The sequence below is a fragment of the Neovison vison genome, chromosome 6 (genome assembly GCF_020171115.1).
Source record: "Neovison vison isolate M4711 chromosome 6, ASM_NN_V1, whole genome shotgun sequence".
Taxonomy (NCBI): domain Eukaryota; kingdom Metazoa; phylum Chordata; class Mammalia; order Carnivora; family Mustelidae; genus Neogale; species Neogale vison.
The window spans coordinates 67,787,490-67,806,516 of NC_058096.1; positions in this window are offsets into that span (position 1 = coordinate 67,787,490).

Below are 19,027 nucleotides of genomic sequence, written 5' to 3' on the forward strand. Positions count from 1 at the left end.
AACGCTTAACTGACTAAGCCACCCAGATGGCCTGATTTTGATTCATTTTAAATGTTAAGTATGTGTTGTAAAATGAAGGACAACCAATGAAAGAATAGAAATAGTACCACTTCCATACTAGTAGAAGGGGAAAACGTGGAATTATTCTTTTTCAAAAATCAGTTTAAAAGGAGTGCCAGAAAGGAGAGACAAACAGCATGAAACTAAATTTTTCTGAAGTAAACTCTATGCCCAAAATGGGGCTCAAAGTCTTGATGTCAAGATCAGAAGTCGTATCCTGAGCCAGCCAGCACCCCAGAAATAAGATGGTTTTAAATCCAAATATTTCCAGTCATTACATTAGTGGAAATGGAATAAATGCTCCAGTGTAAAGATAGTCAGACTGGATTTAAAAACAACCAGAGCTACTTGTGAGAGGCATGGCTACACATAAGAACATGTTAAGGTTGGAGGTAAAAGGATAAAACTTGAAAATACTACCCAAAGGAAACAGGTGTAATATATCACTACCAGAGAAAACAGCCATTAAGGTCAGCAAGCATTACCAGAATTCAGGATGTTTTGTCACCACATGGTCATAAAAGATCTATTTCATCAAGAATACAATGATTTAAAATTTCTGGGGCACCTGGGTGGCTCAGTGGGTTAGAGCCTCTGCCTTCAGCTCAGGTCATGATCTCAGGATCCTGGGATCAAGCCACGAATAGGGCTCTCTGCTCAGCAGGGAGCCTTCTTCCCTCTCCACCTGCCTCTCTGCCTACTTGTGATCTCCGTCTGTCAGATAAATAAATATATCTTTTTAAAAAATTTTTTTAAATAAAATTTTCATATGCCTGATAAAATTTCCTCATCGTGTAGAGCCAGAATCAAAAGAACCTCAGGAAGAAACAAACAAATCCACAGCAAGTGGGAGTCTTCAACAAACTTCTCTCAGAAATTAATACAAGAAAAATAGTAAGCATATAGATTTCATGAGTATGGTTAACAGCCTTGACCCAACGGAAATGCACAGAACACTACACTTAACATCTGCAGAATATGCATTGCTATTTCCGAAACTGACCCAAGCAATCTCATCAGATCTCAAGTATTGAAATCATACAGAGGATGTTCTCTGACCACAAAGCAATTAAACTGGAAATAAGCAAAAAGACCGCTGAAGAACTTCCTAACTTTGGAAATTTGGACACATGCTTCCAAATAACCCACAGTTCTGCTCAGCCACATGGACAAAATATTTAGAGCTGAATGATAATAAAAATTCTAAATGTCAAAACTGATTAATGCAGCTTAAGCAGTCCTTAGAGAAAATTTAAAATTTTAAGTCCCTATATTAAAAAGAAAAAAAGGCTGAAAATTAATGAGGTAAACATTTATTTTAGTTAGGGTTGGCTAGGGCACAGTAGAGACTCAGATGCATAATGGCTCAACCTAATAGACATTTTATGGCTTGTTCATTTAACGATCTTAGAGGAACAGGTCGGCTCTGCTCTAATAGTTCTTCAGGGACGCAGTTGACTGAGGCTCTGCTATTCTCAACATTTGCCTTCCAAGGTGAATGGGGGCTGTGTCTCTCAGACTTCAGCCTGTATCCAAATCACATGGAGGGCTTGTTTTGTTTCTCTGGTGTTGTTTAAAGTAAAAGATAGGGGCGTCTGGGTAGCTCAGTCGGTTAAGCGGCGGCCTTCGGCTCAGGTCAGTCTCAGGGTTCTGGGATCAAGCCGCATCTCTCCCAGTTGAGCGGAGAGCCCATTTCTCCCTCTGTCCCTCCCCCTTGCTCACGCTCTCTCTCTTTCTCTATCAAATAAATCAATAAAATCTTAAAAAAAAAATAAAGTAAAAGATGGATGTTCCCTATCCTAGTTAAAACTGTAAGTAAGTGGGCAAAATTCCATCATTTGGGGAAATAATTGGGAGAATAGTGTAAGACCCGCGGATCCCCTTACCCAAGAATTCAACACTGCCACAGGATGCAAACAGCAAGAGGTTCTTTATTGTAGCGCAGGTGCCTGCGGGTGGTCAGCAGCTCCTGCTAGCTGAGCACACCAGGCTGGGGTGGTGCAGGATTTTTATAGACAGATACAAACAAGTTTTGGATGGGGCAGAACTGATTGGCTGACAACTTGAACATTTGAAAAAGGCATACTTGGTGTTTGCGGATTGGCTTTGGAGGACCCGCGCGCGAAGAAAAAGGCGGGAAGGGGGAATGAGTAGGGGGAGTTGGACCTTATTACTCAGCAGAGAAGCATCCTGCCTAAGTGACTATGCGGCCCCCTGCCTCCTGCCTATGCCTCAGCTATTAGCAGAAGGTATCTTGTTCAAACAGGAGACCAGTATCACCCCCTAAAAGCCAAGCGGTTACAGAAAGGCAAAAGAGCAGTTAATTAGTTAACTGGGGGAAGGGTCTTTCAATAGAACAACCAGATATATTTTCCCCATACCATTAGCAAAGTATTTTCTCCTGTCCCCAGCTTTGAGATATCATTGATATATAATACTGTGTAAGTTTGAGGTGTACAACCTGATGATTTGATACACTTGCATATTGTGAAGTGATTACCACAAGAAGGTTAACACCTCCCTCTACTCACATAATTATTTTTGTGTGCATGTGGTTAGAGCATTTAAGATCTCTCTTTGCAACTCTCAAAGATAGAATACAGTGTTGCTGGCTATAGTCACCATACTGTACTTCAGATCCCCAGAATTTGTTCATTTCATAACTGGAAGTTCCTACCCTTTGACTAACATAAGTCTCTGTTGCCTCCACGCACCACCCCGCCCCAACACCAAGTCCCTGGTAACCACCACCCCACTCTCTACTTCTTTGAGTTCAGCTTTTTTAGACATGTTGAGATCACACAGTATTGTCTTTCTCTGTCTGACTTACTTCATTTAGCATGTTGTCACAAAAGGCAGGAGTTCTGTCTTCTCTATGGCTGAATAATATTTCATTGTGTATATATACCAAACCTCTTCATCTATTCGTCTGTTGTTTTTAAGACTTGGCTATTGTGATAATGCCACAGTAAACATCAGGGTGCAGCTGTCTCACTGAGACAATGATTTCATTTCTTTTCCTATATACCCAGTGGTGGGATTGCTGGATCATATGGTAGTTCTGTTTCTAATATTTTGAGGAACCTCCATACTGTTTTCCATAGTGGCCGCACCAATTTACATTCCCACCGACACACAAGCGTTCCCTTTTCTCCACATCCTCACCAACACTTGGTATCTCTTATCTTTTTGATGCTAGCTGTTCTAACATGAGTGAGATGATCTCTCATTGCAGCCTTGATTTGCATTTCCCTGTTATTTAGTGACGCTGAGCCTATTTTCATATGCCTTTCCACTATGTGTATGCCTTCTTTGGTAAAATGTCTACGTGGAGAACAAGAAAAACAAGGCTGTACCCACCTCAAGTCTAGCCTTGACATAAGTGCAGCCATCTTGATCCCGGCAGCCATCTTAGGTCTCTGTGACCAGTAAATGACCCCTGGTTCCAGAAAGACTGACCAAAAGTTTTAAAAACAAAACATCATGCCAAAAACCAATTGGGAGTAGGATAGCCTAATGAAGTAATAAATCGTGTCAGAAGTAGGATAACCTAACGAAGTAATAAATCATGTCAGAAATAGGATAGTTTAACACTGTAATAGATCACAAGAACATAGGGATGTGATCATGGCTCAATCACCTACTGCCAAATCCACCCCTACTCTGTCTTTAAAAACTTTGACTGTAATCTGGTTCAGGGTCCAAGTCCCTACTCCAGTGCATCGGGTATACTTGGGCCCAAAGCTTAAGCATGTCACCTCAGGGTCCAAGTCCCTACTCTGCTGTGTCGGGTATACTTGGGCCCAAGCTTAAGCTTGCTGAATAAACCCTTGTGTGATTGCATCAGTGCTTGGCTCCTTGGTGGTCTCTCAGACAAGAAAACTCGGGCATAACAGTCTACTCAGTTCATTTGCCCATTTTAATCAGATTATTTATTCTTTTGGTGTTTTGGGGTTGTACGAGTTCCTTAATATTTTGGATATAACCCCTTACCAGATACGTGGTTTGCAAATATTTTCTCCTGTTACACAGGTTACTTTCCCATTTTGCTTATTGTTTCTTCTGCTGTGTAGAAGCTTTTTATTTTTTATTTTTTTTATTTTTTTGGATGGGGCAGCAAAACAAAGTTTATTGAACAATAGTACAAAGCTCCTCCTCAGAGGGTTGCCAGTATGCAGAAGCTTTTTAGTTTGATGGAGTCTCACCTACTAATTTTGCTTTTGGTGATGTATCCAAAAAGTTATTTCCAAGATCAGTGTCAAGGAGCTTTTCCCCTATGTTTTCTTCTAGGAATTTTAGAGTTTCAGGTCTTACATTTAAGTCTTTAATCCATTTTGACTTAATTTTTGTAAGTGGTGGAAAATAGGAGTCTGGTTTCATTCTTTTGCACGTGAATATCGTTTTCTCAACACCTTTTTTTTAAAAAAAAGATTTTATTTATTTATTTGACAGAGAGAGACACAGTGAGAGAAAGAACACAGCAGAGGGAGTAGGAGAGAGAAACTGGCTTCATGCCAAGCAGGGAGCCCGATGCAGGATTCGGTCCCATGAGCCGAAGGCAGACACTTAACAACTGAGCCACCCAGGCACCCCCCAAATCATTTATTTAAAAAGACTATCTATGGGGCACCTGGGTAGCTCAGTGGGTTAAAGCCTCTGCCTTCGGCTCAGGTCATGATCCCAGGGTCCTGGGATTGAGCCCTGCATCGGGCTCTCTGCTCTGCAGAGAGCCTGCTTCTACCTCTCTCTCTGCCCCTCTGCCTACTTGTGATCTCTGTCTCTGTCGAATAAATAAACAAAATCTTTTTAAAAAATAAAAAAATAAAAATAAAATAAAAAGACTATCTATCCCCCATTAGCCATTCTTGGCCCCCTTGTTGAATATTAGTTGACCATATATGCATGAGTTAATTTCTGGGCTCTTGATTCTCTTCCCTTGGTGTAAGGTGTCTGTTTTGTTTTGTTTTTAAGATTTTATTTATTTATTTATTTGAGAGATAGAGCATGAGAGTGGGGGAGGGTCAGAGGTAGAAGCAGACTCCCTGCAGAGCAGGGAGCCTGATTCAGAACTCGATCCTGGGTCTCCAGGATCATGACCTGAGCCAAAGGCAGTTGCTTAACCAACTGAGCCTCCCAGGTGCCCCTAAGGTATCTGTTTTTATGCCAACACAATACTGTTTTAATTGCTACAGCTTTGAAATGCAGTAGTTTGGAATCAGAAGGTGTGGTTTCTCCAGTTTGGATCTTCTTCCGCAGGATTGCTTTGGTTGTTTTGGGGGTTTTGTGGTTCCACAGGAATTCTAAGATTGTTTTTCTTCTTTCTCTGAAAAATGCCATTGGAATTTTGCTAGCGATTGCATTGAATCTACAGATGGCTTGATTGAATGGACATTTTAATATTAATTCTTCTGATCCACAAGCACAAGATTTTTCTATTTGTGTCATCTCCCATGTTCTTCATCAAAGTCTTACAGCTTTCAGTATACAGATTTTGAACCTCCTCAGTTAAACTTACTCCTAAGTATTTTTTATTGTTTTTGATGCTACTGTGGGACCCTTGACTTCTTTTTCAGATACTTCCTTTTTACATTTAGAGTACTTATTGATAGCTAAGGACTATTAATGCCATCTAATTAATTGTTTAATGGTTCTTTGTAGTTCCTTCTTTCCTTTCTTCCTCTTTCAGCTTTCCTTGGTAGATTGATAATTTCCATCATTGCATGCTTTGATTTCCTTCTCTTTTCTCTTTGTGAATCTACTGTAGATTTTTGCTTTGGAGTTACCCTGAGGCTGACATGAAACAGCCTATAGATATAAATCTACTTTACACTGTTAACAATTAACTTTGATTGCATGTCAAAATTTTACCCTTTTACTCCACCCACCTTTTATGTTTTTGAAGTCACAATTTACCTCTTTTTATATTGTGTACTCACTAAAAAATTATTGTAGCTATTGTTATTTTTAACATCCTTGCCCTTTAGCTTTTTTACTAGAATTAAGTGGTTAACACTCTATTGTATTACAGTATTAGAGTATGCTGAATTTGACTGCATACTTACCCTTATCAGGGTTGTATATTTTCATATGTTTTCATGTTACTATTAGCTGAATATCAATTCAGCTTGAAATTCTAGAGGGTTTGTTAAAACACTATTTGCTGGGTATCATCCCCAGATTTTGATTCAGTAGGTTTCACGTAAGTCTGTGGCCTAAGAATTTGCATTTCTAACAGGCTGCCAGGTAATGCTGCTTTTGGTTCAAAGACCGCACTCTGAGTCTTACTGACTTTGGATTATCTATATCCAAGTCAGCTGGAAAGAAGAATGAGCATGCATGGGTGTATGACTTCTGCTCATATTTCACTGGCCAGAACCCAGTCATGTGATATCTGATATCCAGCCGTACCTGATAGGGAGGCTGAGAAAATAATAGAGTAGCTGTGGGCCCAGGAAGAAAAGGAAACATTTTTGTAAAGAGTTCTGTGATAACATATTTTGCAATAAATTATTAAAAAAATAGAATAAACTCAAATAACTTAAAACAATAAAATAATTAAGAGCAGTACTTGATGGGTTAAAATCTTAAAATACAATAGAAAATCAACAAAGCCAAAACTGGTTTTCTAAGAAGACTAATAGTACTGATATTTTAGAATACTATAAATTCTAGAACAATAGCTAAAAATAAAGAAAACAAAAAGGTATAGTTAATAAGACAACAGTGGAGATAAAATGGAATACTAAAGTATACTCAGTCAAAAAAATAAATAAATAAAGCTAGGAGAAGAAGGGGAAGGTATAAGGTATAGAACAAATGAGATAAATAGAAAGCAAATTGCAAGATGGTAGATATAAACCTAATGGTTTCAGTAAGTATGTTAAATATAAGTGGTCTGAACATTTGATTAAAAGAGATTCATACAAAAAATAAAATAAAATAAAAGACTGAGATTGTCAGACTGGGTAGCAATGCAAAATTCAATTATGTGCTGTCTGTGTTTATTTTAAAAAACCTTTGATTTGGGGGATGACTGGGTGGCTCAGTCCGTTGAGCATCTGCCTTTGGCTTGGGTCATGGTCCGGGGGTCCTGGGATTGAGTCCTATATCAGGCTCTCTGTTCAGTGGGGAGCTTGCTTCTCCCTCTGCCTGCCTCTCCCCCTGCTTGTGCTCTCTGATAAAGAAAGAAAAAGAAAGAAAGAAAGAAAGAAAGAAAAGAAGGAAGGAAGGAAGGAAGGAAGGAATCTTTAAAAAAAAAACCCTTTTGATTTTGAAATAATATACTTACAAAAAAGTTGAAAAAATAGAACAAGGAGTTCCCTTATACTTTCATCTACCTTCCCCAAAAGGTAACATACTGCACAATTATCAAAACTGGGAAGTAAACATTGAAACAACATTATTTACTAATTTATAGGCCTTATTCAAATTTTGGCACTTGTCTCATTAATGTTATTTCTCTGGCCCAGAATTTAATCTAGGATGCCACATTGCATTTACTTATCATGTCTCTTCGCTTCCTATAGTCTTGGATGGTTCTTTAGTATTTCTTATTCATGACCTTGACACTGGTGAAAAGTCCTGGCTGGTTATTTTGTAAACTTCTCTCAGTTTGGGCTCATCTGACATTTCTTCCTGTGTAGTCACGTTACGCAGTTTTGGCAAGAGTATCAAGAAATGATGATGGAAAATGGAAAACATCCATGAAAACAGAAGCTGGTTTAAAAAAATCAATATAAGATTAATAAAACTCTAGTTAGACTAAAAGAAAAGAATAAGACACAAATAAGTGATACTAGAAGTAGAGCAGAGCTATCCTTTTTAAAAAGATTTTATTTGTTTATTTGACAGAGGGAGAGAGAGAAAGAGTGAGCATAAGCAGGGGAAGGGGCAGGCAGAGAGAGAGGGTCCCTGCTGAGCAGAGAGCTGGATGTGAGGCTTGATCCCGGGACCCTGGGATCATGACCTGAGCCAAGGCAGACACTTAACCAGCTGAGCCACCCAGGCACCTCTAAAGCAGTTATCCTACAAGGACTAAGCTACTGAAAAGATAATAAGACATTATAAAAAACATATGCCAAGTAAATGCAACAGCTTAGATAACGTGACTCCATTCCTTGAAATGAGAATGTGTGATGCATTTCTCTGTCCATTATGCTTTATGTCCTCAGACCCATTTGGCCCCATGTTCTGAAAGCAGCTCCAGAATACCAGGGCTGCTCTTCCTGGGGAAAACTTAACGGGAAGGTTAGTGAGGTGATTTCCAGCCCCCAGCACTGAAGCTGGTCTTGGAACTGCAAAAAATACTCATTGTTCCATCCATTCTAGATTTTCCTCACTTCAAGTCACACTTATGTTGGTCTCAGTGGGTTATGTGGTGGCACGAATCAGACTCTCATGTCCTTGGTGAGCGTGTCCTTGTCAGGAAAGTTTTGCTGTACTTGTCCAAGTGCCATCAAAATTGGGTCAGGGAGAGCCAAGAGGCACCTGAGTAAGTCTGGGTCCTCCTCATAGTTCTCCCTGCCTTCCTCATGTAACAGAAACCCCACCTCTCCTAATGATTAGAGTCAATATCCCTTGACAAAATTCCACCAAAAATGGTGACTCCTTTTGCCTGTTGGTCCTGAGCTACAAAGAACCTGAAGTGCTCTGGTGGCAGGTGCAGCTCATACCTCAAATGGAGTTTTGCTGGATATGCTGACAGAAGTGTACCTCCCTCTGGGGACCAGGACCTCTAAGTATGCAGAGCCCAGAATTGTGAGAACATGAGACTCACCAGCTGTGAGTGATGTTAAGTGGGATCACCCCCTTTGGACCCATGAGGATGCTTGGTACCCAATCCAAGTAAAAATCTTACCTGAGAACTGTAGCTTCAGTGGTGACATCAGCAGGCGAGCACCATGCTCAATAGGGCCGGGAGCTCCTGAGTGGTGCGGCACCTGATACAACCAGTAAACCCCATGATCATGGACCCACTCCCACACTCCTTCACTGGAAATTGGGGCCTCTGCCTGGCATGATGTGCCTGGTCATCAAACTCTGTACATTCTCAGATGGCGGAGGTGGTGAGGCTTACAGGCAAGAAAGGCAAACTCACAGCTGAAGTATGCATCTAGGCCTGTCAGAACAAGTTGCTGGCTTTTCCCAAATGCAAGACACCAACTAGATTTGACTTCCCGTTTGGTGGTTGTTTGGTTCTCTCATGGGATGCAGCCATGTCGGGCAATCAGCATTGGTCTCTGTTACTGGAATGTTGGGCACTTGGTGGCAGGAGTAGCTAGATCAGCCTTGTTAAGGAGGGGCCCATTCTTGGAGGCATCAACCCAGAGAACCCTAGAGACACATGTCAGTCTCCCTCTTTCCCAGTCACAGCCCTACCCTGGGGATGGCAGACCTGCCTTGGTTGGGGATTCAGTCTTCTTGGGAGCTGGACTACTCTGATGATGAAGTCCTGGGCCTGGGCCTCAGCTTCTCTGCTGTCCCACTGCAGAGATAAATCCTTCTTTGTGTGCTGCCAAAGAAGCCCTCTGGCTTTTAATTACAGGTTAATCACCCTTAACCTTCTGTTAATTGTCTCTTCTAGAGCTGCAGTAGAGCTTAGCAAAAGGCACACATTTCCATTTCCTTTTGGTTATTAGTTTCTCCGTGTTTGTCCAAGGAATCATATAGTACACTTCCACAGTGTTCACAGTGGAATGGAAACCTTGTGCCGGGTGTCCATCTCCATGTAGACTGTGTCTTAGTCCCTTTACCTTTCACTTCATCCCGCCTGGAATGCAGTCATCATGCTTGGGGGTAACCAACATGTGACAAGCCAGTTACAAGCATAGAGTATGTGATTAAGCGAAAGACAATGGAATCTAAGCCCCAGGTGGCATTGTGGAACCAGAACCACCTTGGCCAACCATTGCTTTTATCATCACATGAGAAAAATAAAGCCTGCTCCATTAAAGCTACTATATTTTGCATTTTTGTTACAGAAACATATAGTTCTTAACTCTATGGTTTTGAAAATGTTATGCTAACAAATTTGCAAATTCTATGAAATGAACAAATTTATAATAATCATTTGCCAAAGCTATCAAAAAGGATTTATGGAAAGAAACTTAATCTATTGTTAGAAGTTAAAAAAGAATTTTATAGCAGGGGCGCCTGGGTGGCTCAGTGGGTTGGAGCCTCTGCCTTCGGCTCAGGTCATGGTCCCAGGGTCCAGGGATCAAGCCCCACATCCGGCTCTCTGCTCAGTGGGGAGCCTGCTTCCTCCTCTCTCTCTAGCTGCCTCTCTGCCTACTTGTGATCTCTCTCTCTCTCTCTGTGTCAAATAAATAAATAAAATCTTTAAAAAAAATTTTTTATAGCACACAAAAATCCTAAAAGTTTTTTATCAATTACTTAAGGATTAGGTAATTTCAAGTTTACATATATTTTTCCAGAGAAAAGAAAATAAGTGTTTACTCTCTAATTCATTTTTTTGAGTTACTACACTTTGATTGGAAAAGCAGCCAACAAGAGTACAGTAAGAAAAATGGCAGGCCAATCTCACTCATGGATTTTGTAAACTCAACCCACATTAATTGATACTATTATTTTTAAAAAGATAGTAGATTATGACCCAATTGTATTAATCCCAACAACATAAGGTTAGTTTAACATTAAAGAATTTGTTAGGGGCACCTGCGTGGCTCAGTGGGTTAAGCTACTGCCTTCAGCTCAGGTCATGATTCCGGGGTCCTAGGATAGAGCCCCACGTCAGGCTCTCTGCTCTCCGGGAAGCCTGCTTCCCCCTCTCTCTGCCTGCCTCTCTACCTACTTGTGATCTCTGTCTGTCAAATAAATAAATAAAATCTTTAAAAAAAAAAAAAGAATTTGGTTTTTGTTTTTTTTTTAAAGATTTTATTTATTTATTTGACAGAGAGAGATCACAAGTAGGCAGAGAAGCAGGTAGAGAGAGGAGGAAGCAGGCTCTCCGCTGAGCAGAGAGCCCGATGTGGGGCTCGATCCCAGGACCCTGGGATCATGACCTGAGCCGAAGGCAGAGGCTTTAACCCACTGAGCCACCCAGGCGCCCCAAAAAAGAATTTGTTAGTGTGATTTTACCACAACACAGATCAGTAAAGAAAAATCACGTGAGCATCACAGATATGGAAAAGCATTCAGTGAAATTTAATATTCATTCATGATAAAACTCATCATAAGCTAAGAATAGAAGGAGACAGTTTTCCTCTTTGTTTTGTTTTGAGTAATCTCTATTTATGTGGGACTCTTAACTCGTGACCTGGAGATTGAGATTTGAGTACTCCACAGACTGAGCCAGCCAGGTGCCCGAAGGAGAGTTTTTTAACCTGATAAAAAACAATTTTCAATAAACCTGTAGTGAATATCACATTTATAAGTGAAATGTTACAGTTGCTCTTCTAAAATCAAAAACAAGTTAAGAATGCCTGCTATTACCACTTTTACATAACATTGTACTTAAGATCCTAGTCAGAAATGATTAGAGGAAAGAACATTTTGACTGTGCACATGCAAAATTGAAAACAATCTAAAGGTCAGTTATTAGAGTTAATGTATGTTTAATAATGTTGCTGGATATATAGCAATAATTGTGTTTCATAGAAGCAATAAGAAATATAAATTATAAATAATACCTTTATAATAGCAAGTGAAAAACAACGTGCTGAACCTAGAGCTCAGAAAACATGGATTAAACAATAAAATTCTTTTGGAAAACCATTAAAGTTCCAAATAACTGGAGAGATACAACACGTCATGGGCAGGAAAATTTAGTTGTAGAATAATACCAATTACCTCCAATAGATCCAAGGATTCTATACAGTTTTAAACTCAGCAGCATTCTTCTTAGAATTTAATTAAAATAATTGCAAAATGTACATGGTAAAATAAGGGACCAGAATAACCTTGATGCTTCTAAGGAAGGATACAGTGACATTATTATCAATTAGAGTAATTAAGACACAGGTTTTTGGTACAGGAATATACAGTTAGAACAATGGAACACAAGAAGAGCCCAGACACAGACACAACTCTCACGGAAATTTGATCCTGTCAGAGATAGCATTGCAGATCAGTGGGAACTGGATGGACCACTGAATATGCTACTCGTTCAAGGTTATCCATTTGGAAAATTATGAAACTGGAAATTCTCATCCAACTAGTGGATACCCTATACCATGCCAAAAGAATTTATTTCAGATGGAGTAGACTTAAATGTGTATTTTCTGAAGCATTAAAAAGAAAATGCAGGAGAAATTTTTTGCAAACTTGTGAGAGTAAAATATCTTCTTAAGCAAGATACTACAAATGTACATTATACAGGAAATAATTGACGTTAGACTACATTAAAGTTTTAAATTTCAGGATGCTGAGGTAGCTCAGTCAGTTATGCATTTGCCTTCAGTTCAGGTGATGATCCCAGGATCCTGGTTCTAGTCCTACATTGGGCTCCTTACTCAGTGGGGAGTTTGCTTCTCCTGATCCCAGGATCCTGGCTCTAGTCCTACATTGGGCTCCTTGCTCAGTGGGGAGCCTGCTGCTCTCCATGCTTGTGCGCTCTCTCTCTCTCCCTCTCTCTGTCAAATAAATAAATAAAATCTTTCTTTTTCTTTTCTAAAAGATTTTATTTATTTATTTCATAGAGAGAGAAGGCACAAGCAAGCTCAGGCTTAACCGACTGAGCTACCCAGGCATCCCAATCATATTCAAAAGAATAAAAATAAATAAACTTTTAAATTTCTTTTACTCAAAGTACTTCAAAAAGAATGAAAAACCATCCGAAAATTAGAAGAATAAATTTGCAACACACGTAACTGACAAGGTATAGTATCAGAATATATAAAGAACTGCTATGAATCAATCAGTTAAGAACCAACCCAGTAAAAACCTAGACAAAAGTCAAAAATAAGCGATTCACAGGATGATAAAACCTAACATGCAATATGTATGTGAAAAATGTTCATCTTAGTAATAATTAGGAACCTGCAAATGAAAATCAGAAGATGTCATTTTGCAACCATGAAAAGGGCAAAAACATGTAAATCAGATCATCTCAGGTGCATGTAAGACAAAGGAATTCTTGTGTACTCCAGCTGAAGACATATCGTGGCATCATCGCTTTGGGGAAAAATTGCACTGTAAAAATTCAACTATACTATATAATTGAAAATGCTTATACCATATAAGCTGGAATGTCCACTCCTATGTGTATACCCAGGAGAAACACTGGCTCACGTGTTCCAGGAGTCATGCATAAGAATGTTCGTTGGAGCCTCGTTGCCAAAACAAAACACTGAAAGCCTTCTAAGTGTCCAAGGACAGGAGAACGGAGAAATGGGCATCAGTTGTGAAATGGGCATCAAGTGAAAATAAATGAACCACGTGTTCAACAGGGCTCAATCTCAGGAACTTAATTTTGAATCAGAAAAGCAAATCACAGAAGCATATACATATAGAACAATTCTGTTTATATAGCATTCAAAAAACTGCAAAGTCAACAAAATTTGTTTAGGCAAACATTACATGTGTTAAAATGAGAAAAAAAAAATTTAAAGTAGTGTAATGAAAAAATTTCTGGTTACCTCCGGCAGCAGAAAGCGGGTAGGAAAAGGCACACTGGAGACTTTGAAGGAGCTAACATTTCTTTGAGCAGCTGATGGGTCAGATGATTTTCAAAAAGTTTTCTGGTCTATCAGTGCATGACAAATTATTGCAAAATTTAACAACTTAAAACAACAAATATTTATCATCTCAGTTTCTGTGCATCTGAGTCCCCCATCTCAGGGGCGCTCAGAGGCTGCGATGTGTCCGCTGGGGGACCGCAGACCACTCTAGGCCCCGTAGGAAGTATCTGCTTCCAGGCTCACTCACAGGATTGCTGGCAAGATCCGGTTTCTCACGGGCTGTTGGACAGAGGGCCTCAGATCCTTGACAGCCCTTGGCCAAAGTCCACCCTTGGTTCCTCCGCACGTGGGCCTCTCCATAGGGCAGCTCACAGCCTGGCAGCTGGCTTCCCAGAGGGAGTGGAAGCAAAAGAGGTGAGCAAGAAGGAAGCCAGTCTCTATAAACCGATCTCAGAAGTGACAACCGATTATTTCCCCTGTGTTCGCTTCACTGCTGTACTGTACGCCTGTGAAGTCGCTGAGCAGCGCGGCTCCTGGGGGGTTACACAAGACCAGGAACCTCAGCCGGCAGGAACCACTGACAGCTGCTGACAACATACAGTAGGGTGTGTGCTTGTTCTCTATTAAATATTCTTCAATAAAAACCCCTCGGGGGCCTCCTCAGAGACCTCGGGATCAAAATCGTTTCCTTACTATGGTCATTCCCTGCCCCGAAGGCCTCTTCACGGCCTGGCTTTGTCTCCCTCCAACCTCCACTGTTTCTCCCATCAGAATGACTGACTTGGGCTTCTCAAAGCCACCGTGCTCTCCAGTCCCCAAGCATTCCCCACACTGCTCCCACAGAGGGGGTCTTTTCCTCATGGGCCTTCTCTACTCCTTTCCCAACATGCCCCACCTCCGACCAGAACCCATGGCTGCTCTGGCTCTTCTCACTGTCCTCAGGCCCAGCTTGGGTTCTGCTCCCTTCTCCGCAACTATGGATGGAGTTTGCCCCCTTGTCTCAGGGCGCTCAGAGGGCAGTGCCCTGCCCAGCCCACCAGCACCCCCTAGAGAAACAGTGCAGACAGAGGGAAGGGACGCTGAGGAGCAGTACAGCTCGGCGTAAACAGACTCTGTGAAGAGCCTCATGACTGTTAAGGTGAGCCTTTGAAGCCACAGGAGTGATGAAAAAACTGTCCGCTTCTTACATATCAGATAATGGATTGTGGGCTTATGTTTGCTTGAAACATCAAGCACTGTTGGAAGGTTTTTGTTTTTTTTTTTTTTTTTTTAAAGATTTCATTTATTTTTGCAAGAGAGAAAGAGAGCGAACGAGCACAAGTGGGGGAGGAAGGGCAAAGGGAGAAGCCCACTCCCTGTAGTCAGATGCAGGACTCGATCCCAGGACCCTAGGATCACGACCTGAGCTGAAGGCAGATGCTAAACCAACTGAGCCAGCCAGGTGCCTGGAAGGTGTTTTTTGTTTTTTAATTAAACCTTTTATTTTGAAAAAATTTCAAACCGACCAGAAGTTGCAAGAATTAAAAAAAAAAAAAGAATTAAAAAAAGTTGCAAGAATATTGCAATTAATTTCCATATACTCTTCACTTATTGTTAACTTGTTTACATCTTAACACACTTGCTTTATCTCTCTCTCTCTCTCTCTCTCTCTCGTGTGTGTGTGTGTGTGTGTGTGTGTGTGTGTGTTGGCAGAATAATGGTCCTAAAGATGTCCACATCCTAATTCCTGGAACCGATAAGTGTATACACAACAAGGGGGTATTAAGGTTGAAGATGACATTAAAATTGCAAGTCAGCTGACTTGACACTAAAGAGATTGTCCTGAGTTATCCAGGTGACCCCAGTGTAATCACAACAGTTCTTATCAGTGGGGAGAAGAGGGCCGAAGAGTCAGAAACAAAAAGATGGCATGGGAATTAAAGACTCGACCAGCCACCCAGGACTCTGAAGAAGGAAGGGTGTCATGATAAAGCCAAGGAGTGTAGGTAACTTCCAGAAGTTGGAAAAGGCCAGAAAACACATTCTCCCTTCGATTCACCAGAAAGTAATACAGCCCAGCAGACACCTTGATTTTAGCCTGATAAGACCCATTTCAGACTTCTGACTTCCAGAACTGTAAGATAATAAATTTGTGTTATTTAAAGCCACTGGTAATTTGTCAAAGCAGCATATCACATACACATTCCCATTTCATTTTTTCTAAGTTTAGTTTTCTTTTCAGGTAAGATTAAGTTTCAGACATCAAGGACACTCTCATACAATGGAGTACAATGATCAAATTTGGAAAAAGTAATATTTACACAATATTATTTTCTAATGTACACGCGCATGCTCAAATATCGCTAGTGGTCCCCAAAGTGCCCTTTATAGCAAAAAGCTCCAGTTCAAGAGTCACACGTTGCATGTCACTGTCCAGTCTCTTTCAACTTGGGTGCCTAGGTGGCGCAGCTGGTTAAGCCATTGCTTTCTGCTCAGGTCATGATCCTGGAGTCCCAGGATCAAGTCCTACATCAGGATCCCTGCTGAGCAGGGAGTCTGCTTCTCCCTTTGACCCTCCCCACTCTTGTTTTCAGTTGACCCTCCCCCCATCTTGTTTCACTCTGAAGCAATTCTCAGCTTTGCACTCAAGACAACAATATTTTTCAAAGTATAGATTTGAAAGTAAAAGTTTTCAAAGTACAATTCTTTGGTAGGATGAGCCTTAATCTGAGTTTGTCTTAATTTCTCCTTATGATTACATTGGCTTTATACACTTTGGGAAGGAAGACAAGTTTATGCCCTTTGGGAAGGAAGACAATACATGTTTAAAGATCTGGTAATTCTATTTCTGAAACATCTAGAAAATGATTACCAATACAATCCAATTTTTTTTAAAGATTTTATTTATTTACTTGACACAGAGAGAGAGACAGTGAGAGAAAGAACATGAGCAGGGTGAGTGGGAGAGGAAGAAGCAGGCTTCCTGCTGAGCAGGGAGCCTAATGTGGGGCTTGATTCAGGGACCCTGGGATCATTAACTGAGCTGAAGGCAGACGCTTAACGACTGAGTCACCCAGGCGCCCCTGCAGTCTGATTTTTAATTTACGTGAAAAACAGCTTAGGAAAAAGTCCACTCCAATGTTACTCTCAATCCAAACTTTCCTAGTTGAAAGGCTTTAGGAATAGAATTTGCCTAAGATTTGCACAGAAATAAGGCGTTCGAAGCTTCGGAAGCTCTAGGGGGCGCCCGGCAGCTGCTGTGGGGCTTGCAATGGGTCTGTCTCCCTGGTCCTCAGCGGGCTCTTTCCTTCTGTGCGCCAGAGCTGGCGCCCAGAGCCCTCAAAACTTGGAAAACAGCATCTACCCATAGAGGAGTACCCCCTGAAAGTTCGTAACATTAATAATTTAGGAAAGTCTGGGAGATGCCTAAGGGCTTGATAAATTACAGGCATTAAAACATGCAGAGAAATAAAGAATGGTTTTATTGTCTTTTGTGATGATAGAAGGCAAATTAAATGTAATTTGAATAAATATATTCACCGTTAGCTACTTGTCCTCTAAAATACTATTTGGTACTGGTGTATATGTGCAAACATGGGTTGCATATTAATCACTGTATGTTTTAATGAGATAATTTAGCCAGAATGAGATTATGAAGTTGCAAACAGCAGCTGGGTGCTCCCAGATTCTCTGCCCCATAGGGGAATAATCTGCAAAATATTGACATTGTATCTTTAAAACTGTGTAACTCTGATTCTAATTGCAGTTGTGATAAATGTCCTCTTTTATCGTCCTCTAGCCCCTCTCTTTTTTGGGGATGGGATTTCATGTTGCCTTTAGTGGGCATTGGAGTAAATACTCTGCTATGCCTTATAGGAAATCAAGGATTTAAAGTAATATTGTGTTTATTGGTGCAATTTCTTCTTTGTTCCCAGAGGGTTTCACTTTAAAGCAGGTGGGACGCAGGGGAGCGTCCATGACTGCCCTAGGCTGTCCCGGCCCCACCCTCTGTCTCCATCCCTAAGAGTGTATTCTCAGTCTGCGGAAGCACAGAATACGCTCATCAGTTTCCTTGTTTTTTCGTTTATTCATATTCAGCAAATGTTTACTGAGTTACAGAGAAATCCTGGCAGAACTCACTGGAATTTAGAACTTCCTTCAACAGTTCTTCATTGTTTATAGTGAAAGACCAATGTAATTGTACTCAGTTCTGTTCGTGGGAGAGACAGAACTGGAAGGAGAGAGAGCTGCTTTGCAGAGGACTTTGTAGGTAGAGTTTGCGTTTACAATTGCATTCCTAGACATTCAGATTTGGGGTTTGAGACCGATTCCCAGGGCAGAAAGTCCAGCCCAGTGTGCCACTGCTTATGTTCAATGGGGGCAGTGAACAGTTCCCTGCCTTGTGAGGTGGTGGAGGAGGGCAAATTTGTTCCAACAGCTGATGATCCAAGAGTGTGATAGAATCACCATGATTCCCTGGCTCACACAGATCTGGGTTCAAATTCAGAGTCCGGCACCTGCTCTGGGAAGTTAACAAATCATCTTCTCTGATTTTTCCCGGCTATAAAAAGAGAATTATGAGACCTACCCCAACTAGGCTTTGAGCTTTACACTTGGTAAACACTTGTGAAAGCCCTGCTGCACAAAAGGCCAGAACGTGTGCAGTATCCATTGGATCCTCGTTCCACCCAGAGAAGAGCACTCAACTGTACTTCCGTTTAAACCTGTGCTCTGTCTGACCTATGCTTTGAGAAACTTCCGCCAGCCTAATTCTTCACTGTCTCTAGAAAGAAAAAAAAAAAAGGCAAAAACTTGGAAAGGGAAGAATTGGATAAAGAAAGCATTTTTCTTTATTTCAAAATGAGAAAATACAGTATGAAAACAAGAGGGAATATGTCAGGACACAGAGTGTTCACCCAGTGCCTACTGAAGGAAAGAAATCACAGTGCAAATTCACTAGGCCCAAAGTTCTATGAAGCCAAGCTGGTGCTGGAAGAGAAAATAGGCTGGTCGATTTTTTTTTGTAGAGGAAATATGAATTTTTGTGTGTTTCATATCGATACTTCCCATGTCATTGTTTTGGGGAACTGCTGTAATAAGTTCCTTCTTGCAACAGAGTACCAGCCAACGGCTGTCTGTAGGACTGAATCTAAAGAGAGTTCCTGCTCGTCGGTATTGCCTTTCAGGCTGAATGGTCATTAGTGGGGATCTGCCACAAAGGCATTTTCTCTCTATTCTTACAATGCAAGCAGAGCATCATTAGATGATAATATCATATCATCCAAGGGTTAATTAACCAACCCAAGTTCAAGTGGCAAGCATCTTACAAGAAAAATATGCAGTGTTGGCTA